This window comes from Molothrus aeneus, chromosome 1, assembly GCF_037042795.1.
Source record: "Molothrus aeneus isolate 106 chromosome 1, BPBGC_Maene_1.0, whole genome shotgun sequence".
Taxonomy (NCBI): domain Eukaryota; kingdom Metazoa; phylum Chordata; class Aves; order Passeriformes; family Icteridae; genus Molothrus; species Molothrus aeneus.
In genome coordinates, this window is record NC_089646.1 from 76,972,960 (window position 1) to 76,989,076 (window position 16,117).

At 37.8% G+C, this 16,117-nt stretch overlaps 1 protein-coding gene and 1 long non-coding RNA gene across 7 annotated transcripts in view; one reads left to right on the forward strand and one right to left on the reverse strand.

The window, feature by feature from the left end:
* Positions 1-16,117, forward strand: part of CDH18 (cadherin 18) — a 490,995-nt gene that overhangs the window by 254,263 nt on the left and 220,615 nt on the right. For 2 of the 6 annotated variants that reach the window (XM_066559548.1, XM_066559555.1), the window contains exon 1: positions 4,691-4,842. The exons of 2 other annotated variants lie outside the window; for them this stretch is intronic. The gene's annotated coding sequence lies outside the window, so the exon portion shown is untranslated. Of the gene's footprint in view, positions 1-4,690; positions 4,843-5,196; positions 5,308-16,117 lie in introns of those variants that run through there. 2 more of the 6 variants (XM_066559530.1, XM_066559538.1) reach the window with 2 other exon arrangements.
* LOC136562631 (uncharacterized) lies at positions 106-4,993 on the reverse strand. The gene is made up of 2 exons (XR_010784537.1): positions 4,731-4,993; positions 106-549 (listed from the first exon to the last, which is right to left on the reverse strand). It is a non-coding gene; the product is annotated as an uncharacterized lncRNA (long non-coding RNA).

The window sequence follows — 16,117 nt, forward strand, 5'->3', positions numbered from 1 at the left end:
CAGCTGTAAAAGCCAAACTCCACCAAATATAATGTTCATTATTTGAAAAAGGGATATTTGTATCTGATGTTTTGTAAAGAGTACCTGAATAACCATTCGCAAGAATTCAGTGGGAATCTTGACTTGAGAGGATTTAATACTGGTCTGTGTATGAAAAAGGTTTATTTTTGACTACATTAATTTCAAAGCCATCAAGATAATTTCATTGACAGATTTAAACTTACAAAAATGTCACCCATTACACATGAACATTATACAGTTACCAAGACGTATCCCATTTTACACTGGTCAGTGCATGATCCACAATTACACAATTGTATTAGTTTCCCAGGAAACAGCCCAATTAAGCAAGTTTCTTGATTGAACAGTGTCTATTATAAACATTAGTGAGAAATTCCACAGGATGGGCAGAAAGGTCTACTAATGTCTAAGTTAATTACTTCACTGCCTTCAGCTGAGCCTTCTTTCTTGTCTGTTTCCATGCAGACACTGAGAGATTGACACACTATGCTCTTCTTTTGTGGCCCTTTACTTTGTTTTCCATCTTTCCTGCATTCAGAAAGGGACTGATTAGCTCAGAGTTTTATGGTAACAGGTAGCAAAATGCCAGGCATTATGTTGTTTTCTCCAAGTCCTGTCAGTATATTTTGCCTGCTGTTTCATGGAATACTAAAGGCAAGTGACTATATTATCACAAGTTTTTGTGACTGGCAACTGTTATTGGCATCATATATCTAGGAACAGCTGTTGTTGTTTTATTAGAAAATACTCCAGTGATGCTTAGTGTAGAAAGGAGCCAAGGCAGTATCAACAGTGTCATTCCCTCTGCAATTAGTATAGTGTAGAATTTGCTAACCTGTATTAAAAATTTACTTTTTCTAATCAACTATTTAAATTTTCTAGAGGAAATGCATGCCTTACAGAATATTCGGAGACCATATGCAAAATAAATTGTCTTAATCCTATTTCCTCTGAATATTGTGCACATTACCAAATTAAAACTAAAAATATGGAGGCATGATATGAGAAACCTCCAGAGAGTCTTCATTAGGAGCATGAAGATAGCTCAGTTGTATGTTCATTTACTAGACAAGTTAAAAATTTCTGTCCCACTGTTATGTATCAGAATATGAAAATTTTTACTGCCATGATCTATTTTGGTATGATTTTCTGTTAGCTATCTAGAGATGGGAATGTAACAATATTGTAACAATGTAACAATTTGATATCAAAATTATTTTTGCATTTTTATATTTTATTACATTTAAGTCCTCTTTGAAATTGAAATAGCAGTAGTGTGGTGAGTCAATTATGTCTCATTGTGATTCATCATCAAACTCTATACATTATTTTTATATTCAACTTGACATATTAACGCTTTTTAACTTGAGGCCCCATATTAATTCCACTTGGTGATATATTTTTGGATGACCATTTCTAAAGAACTGTCATTAGTAAACCACATACAAATTCTAAGAAAATTCATTTCTGCATAAATTAGTAGCTGTAAGAATATTTATTAATAAAAGCAAATTAAAATGTTCATCTACTAAGACAAGAAACAGATATTGCTGGAGAGTGTCAAATATGTTCTTAGACGTATGTTTGGGACCAGCTCTTATGTGCTGCAGCTGAGAAGAAAAATAATGATTAGTGAATGTGAAATTTGTGGCAGGAAATGGTAGAATCTTTTGTTTTCACTCTTTCAAAACTAGGAAAAAGGGAAGGGGTTTGTAATTTTCTGCAGACTGAGAAGACGCTGCTGGAAGTAAGGGTTACTATGTTATTCCCTGGTGCTTTTGAACAAGAATATGAAAATTCCCAGAGCAATTGCTCTCAGTGTGTGAGCAGAGGTACCTGGCAGCAACTGAGCAAATTTCCTTCAGCTGCAGCTATTAGAGTACACAAGTTTAAGAAAGAGTTGGACTTAAACTTGGCAACATCATTATCCCAATGTGATCTTAGCCATTCCTCATCTACCTGTCTTGTGTACAGAAACTTTGTAATCTATAAATGAGCTGGAATTTTCATTACTTTTTGTATAAATGAACCACTTAGTGTTTTTCTAATTGGTTGACTGTTAGCTGGGTGATTAGTTCTCTAGCAGTTACCTGCAAGACAATCAATTCATGTTTAGCATATTAAACACCCCCAAAGAGAGACTGATTTTATGAGCATATTCTATTACTTATTAACTGGAGCTGCAAAACAATATTTTTTTTTAATCTGCAGAAGCTAGTTTTCTTTTGGTACAGCTGTATATTTCCTTCATAACTAGTCTATGTCCTTTTCAGTACTGCTTTTAAATATAGCAAGTCCCGAAGTTAGAAGGGACAAAAAGAGCCTCTTCTTCTCTTCTACCCCTGCAATCATTGTCAGGAGCTCTTCAGTCTGGGAAGGGAACTTATTTAACGTGATTGATGAAGTTCTGTATTTTGCTATATTGCTAGAATTGTGTAAGTTTGCTGGATTCCTTAGGCAAGACCCATGCATACAATGACTTCAAGGGTTATATCCAAATTTCCCTGGAATCCCTTTGGTGATACTGCTGGAGTCCCAGACAGTAACTTCATTTTGAGGTTCTTTTCATCAGACTTTTTTTCCCCATGACAAATTCAAAATCTTTTAGCATTGAAACTGATGAAAGGATTGACCTAACATCAGTAACACCAAATCTCAGTATTTAGTCTTAAAATGTAGGCTTAAAAGAAATGTCAGAGTTCATTGAGGCTAGTTTTTTCAAACTGTCAGCTTTTTCCTTGAAATGGCATAATTTTGAATTCTTAAGAAAACTTTGATCATTGTCTATCAAATTAGCCTGCAACAGTGGATATAATCCCTTTAAACAGATATTCTTTACTCCTGCCTCTGAGAAGTCTCTGAAATATGTCAATACAAGTGCTTGTGCATGTATTTAATTTATATGTATATATGAAGAAAGAATTGCAGATTTTCACCTTCTAAATGCTTTTCGAAGCATCAAGACTTCCCTCTGCTTGTCAAACATCTTATTGCAGAAACAAATTATTTGACGACACATGTTCTGAGTATCTGGTGAATATTCATAATTTTGTCTTATTCACTGGAAATTACTGAGAAAATACCTTAAAATAAAATGTTTTGCTTCTAGCCATATCCCTGGGTTGTTACACCTAAGCAGCATGTCATCCAAGGGTAGGTAGGCTGAAAGGTAACCCTGTATTTTATACCTTTCAGTTTATGCACTGAGGTGGGAATCTTTGGAGGATGGTTTGACATGAATTCGTTTTCATGTTATATTGTCTGGAGTTTAAGAGAATGAAAGGAAACGTGTCTTTTCACTCCTTTTTTGACTCCTTTTTTCCCCTCCTTGTTACTAATACAACTACTTCCCTGGCAAAGAGATTAAAAATTTGCTTCTGCCATAGTGCAGTAAAATAGTGAAAGCATCTGGGTAGAAGCAGCCCATCCCCCAGATCATGAGATCTGTCTGAATCTAGAGCTATGCACAACCTAACAGAAGTTGCATGAGAGAGAACACTCTGAAGACTGTGTATTAAAGCATTGATTCATATGTGCTGCAGCTGCAAGCCAGAGGAGATATAAATTGCAAATTGAAACAGCTTCCATTTCATTCCCTCCAAGAGCTTACATCCCCCAAATTCAAACAACTAGCTGCTTCTTGCCTTCAATTCCCTATCCTGCTAGCAAAATCATTTTTAATGTATGTCACTGAGCAGCTCAGAGCGATTTTGTTTGAAAAGTTCTCAAAATCCAGCAGCCCAAGTGATCTCAGTGAGCAGTGTTGTTCTTTCCATCTAATCTGGTGTAACAGCTTTCCTTCTGGTTATGTTAAATTGTAGAATTACTCTTTTCAGCTCTGCTTTTCAAATCTAGATCATTTTTACATGGGGTACCTCTCATTTATACTTCAGATGCTGCTTCTGACTGTAAAACATTAAAAAAAAAAAAGGCAGTAGCTTTCTTTTCTTTCATCCTGTCATTTCCTGCTGGAGCTTTGGGACACAGGCACACTGGTTTCATGGCTCACTCCAGGATACATGTCCTGCTGGCTGGAAGCAAAGCTCCTTTGCACCAGCAGGGAATGTGCCATGGCTTTCACTTGTATGTTAATTACATTTTTAATATGCTGCTTTAGCGGGTTGAGTAAGCAGAGTATGACACGGTTGCCCCGTTCCTGAAACCCTGAATCAGGAGAATGCCATTAATCTTAATTCCGAATAAGGTGTGTTTGGAGTAAAGATGTTATACAAGGTCCAGATTTTTGAATTACTTTTGCACCAACTAGCCTGCCTTGATCCAGACCAGCCTGAAAGGGCACAAATTATCCACCAGCTTACAGTCACTGGTGTAGTGATATGAATATAGGGATGTCAGAGGGCAGGAAATCTTTAAAGGAGTGGGACTGATCTGGTAGGGGACAGGTTGCTAACGTGGCACCTCCTGTGCCCCACCAGTATTGGAAGGAGGCATTAAAGGGAATCATTCAATCTGAATCTTACAGCCGGACCGTGTGGACGGCTGATGAACGAGCCAGCAGTGGAATGTTTAGCAGGCTGTGACGACTTTGCACAGAAATAGGAAAATTTATCGCCGGCTTGCCACAGCAGTACCGTACTGCCCGCTTTCGGTGGTGCGCCCTTTCTGTGCACTCCCGCCCCGCTCGGCAGCCCAACCCTCCCGGCTCCCGGCCCCCCTTCCCGGCACCGAATTTAGGGGCTAGCTGTCACCAAGCTGGAGCCGTCCTTCTTCTGCACCTCAAGCACGAACAGGGGGGTTTCGCAGCCGCCGCGCAGTTACCGGACAAAGATATCCCTGTGCCCGAACACACCGGTTATATCGGTACGGGAGGACGGACGGATGGACGGATGGATGGATGGATGCATGGATGGATGGATGGATGGATGCATGGATGGATCGGTATGTAGATGGCTGAATCGCGCATCTGCCCGAGAGCCGGGGCTAGCCCGGCTCTGCCATTGCGCGCAGGAGGCTGCTTGCATTCCCAAAGAGCTGGGAAGGGAGAAAACAAGGCGGGGAGGGGAGAAGAGCGGGGGCGGGCAGGGAGGGGAGGCGGGCGGGCGGGCGCGGAGCGGGGCGGGGGCGGGCGGGCGGCGCGGCCAATCGCCCGGGCTGCCGGCGCTGCAGGAGCGGCGGCGCGGGGCTCGGGGCTCCGAGGGATGCGGAGCCGGGGCCCGGTACCTCTCTGAGGACGGCGAGCAGCTGTGCCGCCAGCACTGCGAAAAGTCCCCATTTGCTTCTTATAAATTAAAGTGCCTTGTCACCAGTTAGGGCAAGTCAGCCAAGGTAAGGCTTAAATAAAATGACACTTTAATATGTGGCAACATGGATATTTCTGTACAGCGGTGCCGCTAACACAGACTTCTAAGTAGCGCAAAATATTTTGTGCAATAATGCTGTCGTAGTGGGTGCACAACCTGTAATTTGTCTGTGTTAAAGTTGCCGCTGGTACGTAAGCCTTACCCTTGTGGTGCTGTAGGAACGTGTTTGCTTATCCGAGGCAGTTGCAAAGGGACCTGCAAAATACAGGCGTAGAAAGGTAGCGGCGCTCTGTGTATGTGTTTGTGTGTGACCGTGTTCGTAATACCTACAGTTCTGCTCCTTAACTTATGGGGATAATGTGCAGATGCATTTTAATGGTGACGGCAGACAGATTATTCTTTGGCTCAACTCACATATGCGAGCCTTTTTATACAATAAAACCGCATGCCATGTTGAACTATATGTGAAGAACATTAGGCTTGGTATTTGAATAGCAATTTCAGGGGTTTGGGTTCCCCCCCCTTCCCTCCCCCCCACCATATTTGTAACATTATGTGTGATAACTGAGGATTGGAATTGCAGCAAAAGAAGACCTCCTGCGGATTTGCCTTTAGCTGCTTGTTAAAGCTTAAGCAGTCACCTAACTTTACTTTGGGTAAAGGGCACTGTAAATAATGCACAGGCAGAAATAAATCCTCTCTTCATCTCCTCCTAGCACACCCCAATAGTACCTCACCTAATGAACAAAAACTACCATGTACCTTTAGTTCACACCACATTTTGACTGATGGAACTGTCAGTGGTCTGGAACTGAGTGTTTTGGCAAGCAAGGAGTTCCCTAGGATGACTTTGCTAATGTGTGTCTCTGAAAACAGCATAGTCCTGAACCTGTGTGTGTGTGTGTGTGTGTGTATGCGTCTGTGTGTGCCTGTGAGTCTGTTTTGTGTACATGAGTGACAAGATACAAGGAGGACAGTGTACAGAAGCCAATGAAATGTGGCAAACGCAGATGCCTGCATGTATTTCTCTGACTAGATCTCTGTAAAACAGTATGAGCATTTCTTATATTTCAATGTAGTTTATCATTCAGATTAGGGATTGGGATAAATTCAATTTCATGCGCATCAATGCCCCATTCGTTTTTCACAATCAAAGGAAATACAATGGAAAACACAGGTAAAATTATGACTTCAGTTAATACAGGTGATAAAATCACTTCCTATATTCAAGGTACAGAATGTATTTTTCATTCCAAGACACTAGACATAGCTCCTTCCTTTCCAAATCTTTACTTCTGTGCTGCAGTCAACCATACACAGTTGTGTGAAAACACTGAAGCCTTCCTTCTGCATAAATTGTCCTTCTACTGAATAATAGTAAATGTTAGTTTTCAGGGCAAATATAAAATTAATTTAAAAGTTTGCCATGTTTGGCATTTTACCTAACTGTAAAGGTAAGAAGATTTAGAGAAATAACCAAAAGACTTCTTTAACCTACTTCAGCTGCCTTTGACAGAATATTTCATTTTATTTCATTTCATATTTTTCTGAAGAAGACATAATATGGTATAGTTACCTAATGCAAATTATGGTATGACTCTTTTTTTTGTTATGTATACCTATGGAAACAATGTAATATTTTACTTTTGTAGTTAAAGTTACTAATCATCCTACTTAAGAACTACCATAAATAACTTTTTTCATTTCTGCTTAGAAAATGTCAATCAAACAGAAAGCAAATAATCCAACAAAAAACCTACAAAATGAATCAAGAAAACAACAAAACCAACACATTCACTTTTACCTGCTTTTTTCTAAAAATTGACTGGAGAAATAGTGTGTCAGACAGCACTTTCCTTTAAATAGGAGCAAATTCAGTGCACAAGCATGTCTTAGGGGGCACTGTGCTGCTGACTGAACCATTTACAGATGAGATCCAAAACTAAATGCCTTCAACTTGCAGGTACTGAAGATCCTGAAAGACTTTCTAGGATAGCATTGTTGACTCTGCTATTAGGACAAAATGCCAGTCAAAATTTTTTATACTTTGTCTAGTTTAATTCCTCAAGTAGCTTAATTTGAGAGCATTGTTCTTTACTACCTACATTAAAAAATGTTGTTTAGTGTTTTTGTCCTGCAATGCAGAGACTGTAACTCAGCCACTTTGTTGGTGCATGCTTTGCTAATTCATGGTAGTAGCTCTGGTGAACATATGCAAAGTTATAAAACAACTGGGGATAAATGTCTTCAACATCCAAAATTAGTGTATGAGGGTGCATGTGTGCACGCCAGAGAGGCACAGTTGTTACTGCACCAGAGCTGACATTCCTGTGGTGCGTAAAATTTACATAATACCCTTCAGGGAATAATCTGTACTTAAAAGTGACTTTAATTTTTTTTTTTCTTTTTGTAATTTTGTCTCTGAACTCTTAAGCTCTAAACATTAAAAATATGAGCAATTGAATTACTAGTTCTCAATATGGTCATATGGAAGATTTCAACCTTTATCTCTGGCTGATAAATGAAACTTGAAAGGTATGAAAAATTCTGTTAACTATAGCTCCTGCTCCTGGTTAAGAGCTGCATTTCTGTTAATACAATTAGTGCTAAAAATTATCAGTCTTATCAGATTGAATAAAACCAGCTAAATACCAGTGAGTCATCTGTTCCATGCAGATGAACTGAGTTCCTGTTTGAACAGCTAACAGCTAGTTAGCCCTGGCAAACCTGTCCTTCAAAGGGGCCTAAATCAGCCATCATGACACCATGGAGCACAGTTTCATTGCTGATAGCAATGCAAAATAAAGGTGGCAGCTGATAGGGCAGAAAGCAGACAAAATACGTAGCAAAACTCCCCCAACAACATAAAGTGATTGCATTCATAGAAGAGATTCTATGCATCTTCTCTTAGAAGACGATGATACATGTGCAAAGGTCATGAGAAGAAACTCCATATGAAAACCGCAGCATAGCCTGCACAGGTCTATGTAAGCCAGCACATATATCTCACTAGCATAATTATGGTGGAAAACTTATTTTCCATTATCAGTAGAGCTGCAGTTTAAATAGTATGTATATAATCTGGTGATAAATCAGGGCAAAGTGCTTAAACTTCATCATATACTTGATTGGCAGACTTGGACAAGTCCCTAAAGCACTCTATAACTTCATGTGTGACATGAGCATTGCATAATAACTGTAGAATGAACAATGAATATTACATGATCCTGTTTAAAAAAAAATTGCAGAACCTAATACTGCGTGTATTGTCTCCATTACTCTGTTCCTTCTGTTTTGAATTATACACAATTTTGCCATCCATTTCCAGCAAATGAAGCTACATGGAATTTGGAAAGTCAAAGAAAGAAAGTGGAATTTTTAAGAAACTTCTAAATTGAGGGCTAAACAAATCATGTATCATATAAGGGACAACAAAGATTGGCATGATAAGATTTTTTTTTTTTCCCTTCAAAACCAGGTTTTATCCAGAAAACAGTTAATGCTGAAATGTTTTAAAAGATGGTTTTAATAATGTACCATTACTTTTTTTTTTGACTGGTTTTAAGAATCAACAGAATTTAAAATAAAAAATTTTGAGGTTGAAAGGAGTGAATAAGGCTGAACTCCTGTTTAGGGGTTGTGCTTATGTGGAGGAAGTTGTTGTTTCAGGGGTTTCTTTTGGGGACTGGGGGTTTTTTTTAAGTAATGTCTTTGTGGATTGAACACAATCAGAATAACATAATCATGAAGCTTTATAACTAATCGACAGGCAACTTGGTAGCATTTGCACATCTGCAGTCCTTATATAATGAAAATACATTCAGCAGTTTTTTGAGGCCTATAAGAAATACAGTTTTGCTTGATGGCAATTGTCATTTATATTTTTATGGAATTTATTCAAATCTGAGTAGAGGTAAAGCTGGGTTTGTTATCATAGAAAAGACAAAGCATTACTTTACTCCCTACTCCTAGTGAAATTGTTTGCTTCTTTTAAGCAGATCTTCTTGCAAAAGGGAGTATATTTAGGTCGCAGACAAATTATTCCATTCTCACTTCACCTTACCTAGGTTTCAGTACAATTTATCCAGTGCTTACAAGGCCAAATTATCAAGGCTGCTTGTGAATTGGGGTGTAAAAATACACAAGCTAGCTGAGGCACCAGCTGCATTTCTACGCTAGGACTGTAGCAAGGATCTGTGAGATTTTTGTTCTTTTCTCCTTGTACGGTAGTACTGCACAGTCTACTGTAATATTGAACCCTGAAAGTACTTTACAAGAGGGATCAGCCACATTGTCTTGACATAGCAGATGGGATGAGTTATGTGGTAGGGACCAGCAGGCTTTTCCTTATCAGATATCTTCAAGGTTTTCATGTACATCAATTGCTTTGAACCATTCTTTGGAGAAATCTGCCTCTCCCTGCTAGTTATATAGAAGTACATGCTTCAGTATAGGTGGTCTAAATGCTTCCTAGCATATCTTCTCCCTGTGCAGTATTCCTGTTGAAAACAACCAACTCTATTTGATTGACTCCTCATTTTGGTATTTCCAGGTGTATCATAGAATCATGATATGGTTTGGGTTGCAAGAGACCTTTGAAGAACATCTAGTCCAACCTGCTCTGCCCTGCCATGGGTTTAGCCATCTTTCACTAGACCAGGTTACTCAAAGCCTTGAACATTGCAAGGGATGGGACATTGACACCTTCCTTGGGCAGCCTGTTCCAGTGTCTCCATCATGCACTGTGTTGTTTAGTAATTAATTGCCATTAAGCTCTTACAGCACAATTATGGGTGTATATATGGTAAGTGTATACACATATTCTTTGAGAAGGTACAAAGAAATGAATATCAACTTTAAAAAAATACAATGTTTGATACTCAAAAGGCATGTAAAAATTATGAGTAACATTGTGTGGCACTAGACTGAGCAATCTTTTGGCGCAAGATGTCTTATGGTCACAGATAGGAATGTGCATTTTCATTATTATATGAAATGATTTATTTGAATTCTATGATTAGTCAACATAACCAAATCAGTAGTATATTGTCCTACAAAAGTCATACATTTGGATTTGAATTCTGTTTATTTTACATCTTGTTCTTGCTGGGTGGTATGAAAGCTGTAAAGGAAAACCTTTTGGTTCAAGACACTATGGTTGCTTTCATTTTCAGTAATTATACTTTGCCTGGAGAAAATAATCTTGTTTTGTCTTTGACTTGTAAACTTCTATGTATTGGGCAGCTCTTTGAAGGAGATTTAAGATGATGCTTCATGTTGGGGTGAGTTAAATACTGAAGCCCATATCTCAAGCTTCAATATTCAAACTTTCAGTCCTGCTTTGCTGTTGATGATATGACAAGTGATAGAACAAATAATTTTGAAAAATACCAACATGAATACAATCTCTATAATTGCAGGGCAAGTATTTGAGATATTCAGAGGCAAGTTTCAGACTGTCTCTGTGAGTCCTGTTCTAGGTGTAAAATACAAGTGTTCTTTCAGAAGAGAATCTTCCTATTATTAGTGAAAAATTCGGTAGGTTAGCGATGGTGTCAGGCCAATAATACTGCTATTATTTTTTGGGGTGTTGGAGTGCATATGCATGTGTTTGTGCATATTTGAAGAAAACAGTAGTTCCTATAAGGGAGGTAGCTCCTTTAGCTCATTCAATGGTGAGAAAGATTTAATTTGACTGTAAAAAGGTATTTTTAACACTGATGTATTGTATTAGCACCTGGGAAGTGCTGACTGCTCTAAATGTAAAATCTTGGCTTTCAGGAGAGGTGAAATAAAACTAGGGCATATGAGTACTGTAGCATGTTAGCCATTAACTGCTCATGGCAACTGCCAATATATAAAAATACTGGAAAAGTCATTGATGCCTGAACTACAGTCCTCAATCACTATTTCTTGTATCCTTTACATTTTGTCTTTCTATAAATAATAAGCTTTCTTACTGGAGTAATAAAATCAAGAAAAAAGCTACGCATCATTTATTACACGCAATTTCCACACACTTTGCTGATGAAGAAAATTTGTTATATATTTGCTGTTCATTAAAGCATGAATTCTTGCATTCATATTAGTGAATTTGAGCTCAGAGTTATTATCTTGACTATTCAGGCTAGAGAGATCTTAAATATTTTTCTATTTGCAGGTGGGAAGGTGTAAAATAATCAGTCCATTTATCATTGCATGTTTAGTTGGTTTTTTGTATTTTTTTTTACGTTATGAATAATCTAAGAAATTTCTTCTAGAAAACTTGTGGAAAAGTATAATGTTTGTTCTTATATTCATTCATTTTCAATGAATGTGTAACTAACACTTTTAAATACTGTGTAGCTTTGTACTAGAAACCCTTCTAAGCGATTTTGGAAAATGTCAAGACAACCAGCAAGCTAACATGTTTTCAAATGGAACTCAACATTTCTAGCTGGTTGGGCTTCTTCCAGTGTTATGTTGTGTACTCTCAGGACAGCTATCCAAGGCATACAGTTCCCTGTGCATTGACAGAGTGGGTGCACCAGAATTGTGCCAAGAGGCAGCAGAGTGGGAAGATAGCTGCTGATCCTGGCACAGGTGATGTGACCTGCTGCCATAAGTCCCTTCAAGCAGCAGCTACCTTTTCCCAGGTGTTTAGCAGGCCCATTATGGGCATGCAGACTGTGCACAGCTTTTAGATAGGGAGTGGGTTCCACAGTCGCCAAGTGCTGTGGTTCAGTCCCCAATTTTCTGCTGGGACTGCAGAAATGCATTGGCTTGACAGTGCATGCCATTTGTGTGCTATAAATTGGACATTAGGTTTAGAGGACTTAGGGGGAGTGATCATGTTACATGAATATTTTCCTGGAGGAGGTCTTTATATTTCTGAGATGCCACTCAATCAACAGAATCGTTCTAATACCATGCTTTTAACTATTAGGGAAAAACATAATGTTGGATACCTCTTGCTCTATTAAGGAGGAGTTAGTAGATGGATATGTGTTACCAGAGAATTGATCCTCAGAGAGCATAAAGGAGCTTATGGAGAATGTATGCAAAATTATTCAGCCAACAAGCTGCTGTTTTTCCCTAGTACTTTTTTCTTTCCTGAGTTAGTTTTCTGCTAGATTAGAGAGCTATGTCATTTTATAGGAAGGTTTGTCACGTTCTGGATCTAAAGCAGAGAAAGCTAGGGGAACAACAGCCTGGATGCAGGGAAAGAAAAATAGGGCACCATTATTTTGATAATCTTTCTTTAGCCATGAGGCAGATGAATGGAAAAGATGACCAGAGGGATGTTCCTTTGTAAGAACCTTTGAAAAGTAGCCTCCTAGATGAAAACCTTTTCAGGAGGTTTATCAATACCTCACAAGGAAAGCCAGCAGGAAGACAACTGACTATGTAGCCTTGCATTGTGACTTGAAGGCTAATGAACTTGAGCTCTTTCAGACTATATAGGTCAGGTGATGACTGATTTCCTAAAGCTATTAATACCTACTGTGCTACTGAAGCCAGTTGGATTATATTGTTATACTATTGTAGTGTGTTTGCTATGCTATGTCATGGCTATACCTGTAAGTTTTCTAGTTCTGAACTGAGACAGAAGATGTCCCCATTTGTGTTTGTTTGGATTTTTGTTCGTTTGATTGTTTGGGGTTTTTTTGGTTTTTTAAATTGTTTTAAATTAAAAAGAGGTATAACATTCTTTAAATGCAGTGAGTTTCCTCCACAGGACCATTGTGTGATAATTTACTCATTATATTATAATGAGCACTTGCTCTATTTATTGTGGAGCTTAATATATTTTAATGACTGTTGTGACTCCCCCACAAAGCAAAACTCAAAGAGTGTCTCCATGCACATGGTTCCTTTAAGTGGATTTGTCAAAAGTTTTGGGACTTGTAAGCACATACTTTTTTGCAACATACAGCTATAATTTTGCTTTTAAAAACAGAACATTACTTTCCTTAACTTTGGAGAAGTCCCAAAATATAGGTGCTTGTATATTTAGCATTTACATTTTATATCAGGTGAAAGATGAGTGTTTTCATTAAAACATTTTGTATTAAATTGCAGCTTGTAAACTTGGCAAATTTTTAGATTCAGGCTTATGTTTTTTGGAAGATATTAGTTAATATTTAAGTAGGTTTATGGCATCTGCAAACTAATTAGAGGCACATCAATGTAGAATTGTTTTTTGTGTTCTGAAGATTGTCAACATTCTGGCAATAACTGTGTTTAGGAAAATAAGAACTGGAAAAAGAATTGACTTGTCATACAAATTGACTTGTAGACAAGTCAATTAGCCTGTCAGTCTGTCTAGTCAATCTTTGTAGATTGCTGGTGATCTTGTTGTGGCAGCAAAACTTTTTATAATGACATTTCTGTAATATCTATATGCTGTGTTAGCCCTAAAGGAAACACTTTGCTCTTCTCTATGCTTTTGTGATGTTGCCACAAAAGACAGATTCAAAATGAGGTGGCTGTTTGAAAAATATTGTTTTATCAACATTGAGACTTAAAAATATCAACTGATTTTCTGAATTGGCAAAGTTGTTTATCTTTTGCAAACCTGAAGGTCAACTTCATTTTCTTATTCTAAAAACTGCAGTGTTAGTAAATTCAAACTGATAGATAAATCTTTAATCAAACCATTCTTTTCTTTTCTGTACTCTTTCTCTACTGTGACACTTTTATTTGAACAACTCTTATCATCCCCAAAGACTTGCAAGCAGAAATTTACTAAATTTATGAGTACACAGCAATTATTTATTTTCTGATAGAAACATTAGATAGGTAAGCTACTCCCAGGTAGTATGGGAGTAGCTTATAATGCCTGCTATAATGCCTGATTACTTCTGAGTGAGGTCCTGCTGAGTCCCTGAACACCAGACAGCTACCACTTAGTAAGGTAATGGTGAACCTCCATGGCATCTGAGGATGGGGCATTTGTTATTCCTGCTGAGCTCTTATCTTCCCTGTTCCCCACTTTTTCCATTATGTGTTTACACTTTTTAATGACTTTTTCATTACTGCCCACTCTATGTTTTTACTTCTGTCTTTATTTTAGCTGTAGCTACATTAAAGGTCCAAGTTCTTTTGCTCCTTTTTTGTAGAATCTGGACATTAGAGAACATTATGTTTGGAACAAAGATGGACTTTGAATAATTGCAGAAAAAGGGAACTTCAAATGGATAGTTTAAATTAAATTTGGCCTCATTCCTGCTATAACTGTGAACATACATTGTCTGCAGGAAATGATAGCTTCTGGACTGCACATAATGACTGGCCTTTTCAGCTCCGGTCTCCCATGTATCTCATGCCAATAAAAGGAAGTGTTGTGTACCTGATGTGCAATTCTGCTGACCAATTTTAGCAATTGATTAAAAAAAGTAAAGGATAAAAGAGATGAAATAAAGAATTCAATAAGGAAGTAAAGTATGTCATTAAAGAAAGAGATTGAAGCCTTTTTTTGGCATATGATACAAAAAAAGAAGGGCATGACTAAACCTGTTTTTTGCTCTTCTTGAAGTATTGTTCCAGATTATTGTAGGAAAGGTGTCAATTAGAGTCAGCTCCTTTATGCCTTCTTATCTCTTCTTTTTCCACAAGAAGATGTAGTTAGTTTTACAGTTTGCCACATAAAGGAGTTGATTTTTTTCCCCCTCAAGAAGGTATTTATGCAGTAGATATCTTACTCCTAAAGAGGATTACAGGCTTAGACCAAATAATCAGGGTTTGTAAATACTTTTTTATGATATTATAAGCAATATACTAGATATTGAAAATTATACCTATCGTCTGCCTAATTTTGGCTCACCCACCAGGGCAAAATATATTTGCATACTGAGCTGAATCTTAACCTTGAGATGTACTGAGATCCTCAGCCAAGGGCTTCAGCTTTTTATTGATACTTCTGCTTAACAGCACAGAAAGAAATTCTGCAATGGAGATGGACTCTGTTGGTATTAACCTTCCCATCACAGAGACCGAAGGGCTTCTGCACAGCTGCCACCATTCTTGTAGCCTGAGTAAACTGCACCAAAAATTTGTCTTCAGGAAGGAAGGTCTTTGCAACAAGGTCGACTGGAGGACTTACTCAAAAAACCTTCTTCAGACATATATATATATCTACAACTCCATATCACCTGTAACAGTAGTGCTGTATAAAAATTTACAGATTTAGGAAACTGTTCCTCATCCAGTTGCTAGTGTCTGCTTTATTTATGATAAGGAAATTTCTTCTTGCTATAAGGACTAAATGAATTCTGCATGTCAAATCTTTACATAAACTGGGGGAAAGAGCCCTACTAACCAGACCAACTTTTCAACACTTGAAATAGATTAATGTTTTTCCACTTAGTATTTCTTATAGCCTAGCCCAGTTGAAAGGTACCAGTTTGGTGTGGGGTTTTTTTGGGTGGTTTGTGTTTTTTTTCCTTGCCTGTTTGTTTTGCCTTCTTTCTTTAAAACTTACCTTAAAATGATGGGTCTTTTTATATGTGTTACATGTTCCCATGCAGATATTTCCTTTGTCTTTGACTCTATTCCTTGTTGCATACACATTCTTTCATTTTTATTTGGTTACTCTGCAAGTTGTATATAACTACAACAAATACACCATTCCTGTGTGTGACATCTCAAAAATATTGTTATTGCATAGATTCCCAAAGGCCCTGTGAGACTGGTATCTTAACATTTATTCAGTCTGATCCTCTACAGTTTGCACTTTTTCAGCTCAAAAGACCACATAATTCTGTACTGCCTAAAGGCATGAGAGATTGGTTTTTCTCACAAGCAAAATGAATAGGTATTTTCAGCTCTCTCCATTTTGTTTAAAGTTTGTCTTT